The sequence below is a fragment of the Acomys russatus genome, chromosome 27 (genome assembly GCF_903995435.1).
Source record: "Acomys russatus chromosome 27, mAcoRus1.1, whole genome shotgun sequence".
In the NCBI taxonomy this organism is placed as follows: domain Eukaryota; kingdom Metazoa; phylum Chordata; class Mammalia; order Rodentia; family Muridae; genus Acomys; species Acomys russatus.
The window spans coordinates 21,662,461-21,664,116 of record NC_067163.1 but is presented as its reverse complement, the minus strand read 5'-3'; the positions used below and the strand labels follow the sequence as shown (position 1 = coordinate 21,664,116).

The 1,656-nt window shown below is 41.4% G+C and overlaps 1 pseudogene; it reads left to right on the top strand.

Annotated features, from left to right (window-relative positions):
• The first annotated feature begins 1,143 nt into the window (after nt 1-1,143).
• Nucleotides 1,144-1,260, top strand: LOC127210362 (uncharacterized; annotated as a pseudogene).
• Nucleotides 1,261-1,656: the final 396 nt, after the last annotated feature.

Below are 1,656 nucleotides of genomic sequence, written 5' to 3'. Positions count from 1 at the left end.
ACACTTGCACTTTAGATTATTTCTAACACATGAACTTTAGGGGAAACATTCAAACTATGCCAAAACCTCTGCAACCACTTCTGCTAAACAGCCACCATGCCAGTCCATGGGAACTGCCCTTTATCAAAGTTAGGAATCAGCTGCACATGCTCAAATGCAACAGTCAGCTCTCTGTCATATTCTTAAATAATCAGCAGTTTCCTCCACTTGTTCACTGTTTCCCACCCAGCACTTTCTTGCCTTGGATTTCAGGCCACCACATTCTGGGTTTCACTTGTCCATCACCAGTGAGTATGTCTCCAGGTCAGCTGCTGTTGCTCTTACACATGAGACACTGATGTGCGAATACTCCAGAGTTCAGACTTGGATCTTCTGTTCTTTTCTATCTACCTTCAGGTTCTTAATACTTTCAGTGAGTCTAGTTGCTTTAAAGACTATGTCCATGCTCACCATTTTCAAATGCAGAAAGCAATAAACTGTGGGGAGCCCAGGCCCAACAAATACATCTATATCATGGTTCCCAAATCTATATGCTCAGGAAACATCGTGGAAGAAGTGGTAGGAATATTGTAAGAACCAGAATATCGGAAAGTCTCTCCTAGCAATGGCTATGCAAAGAAGACTGGAACAGTAGCAGTATCAATGAACAGGCTAACATGGAAGGGGGACATTTTTCTAGGCATTATTTCTAGAAAAAGAACCACAGGCAACAATGACTACGTAGAGAAAGAAAATTAGCTTCTCTCAGAGATAAGCCCCTGTGTAGGTTGTTGAATAAAGAATGATCAGTCCTGAAACTATATACATACAAACAATAAAAACAGACTCAAGAGGTCATATTTTATGTTAGTATATAATATATATAATTATACACATGTATGTAATAATAATAAAGAAAAAGAAAAGGGATAGCTATTTGAGTTGGGGAGGATCTTGGAGGATTTATATTTAAAACAAAATATGAAATAAAAATAAATTTTAAACCCAGAATTCAGCTGTAAACATTAACTCACATGATCATGGTTTCCTCTGCATTTCTGCCTGTGTGCTACATTTGTATTGATCCAATGTAACCTAAATTTGTTTTTCCTTACATTCAAAGGAAGTGAACAATACCATGTCTTATCTCCATGGTAACTACATCCTGCCAATAGCCAGTCTTGAAATCATATTTGTCAGTAGATAGCAGAGAGAGAAGAAGCTATGTCTACATTCAGTGTTCTTACCTATGAACATCTACATCATTCGTAACCTAACATAACCTGAAAAAAAAAAAAAAAAGCGAGCCTGAGACAACCACCAATCCTGTGCCAGCAGGCCTCCAATAGTTCCTAGGACCAGGAGCAAACCAGAGACCAGAAGAACCCCACCTTGGACTGAGGGATCAATGCAAGAGTGAGACCAAGACAGATGACCCTCACATGGAGCCACGTGGGCAGGTCTGGCAAGGAGTGAGCCCCAAGATGACTACCAGATAGGTGCCATGGGGCCTGGGAAAGGAGCTAGCCTGAGACAACCACCAGTTGTGCACCACACAGGCCTGGGATGGCAGATCATGCTCAAGATGACTCCTGACCTGCACCATACTGCACAATAGGGACATAGCACTCCTTAGACGACTTCCTGAAATGTCCCCAGAGACCCTAGGCATCTCTA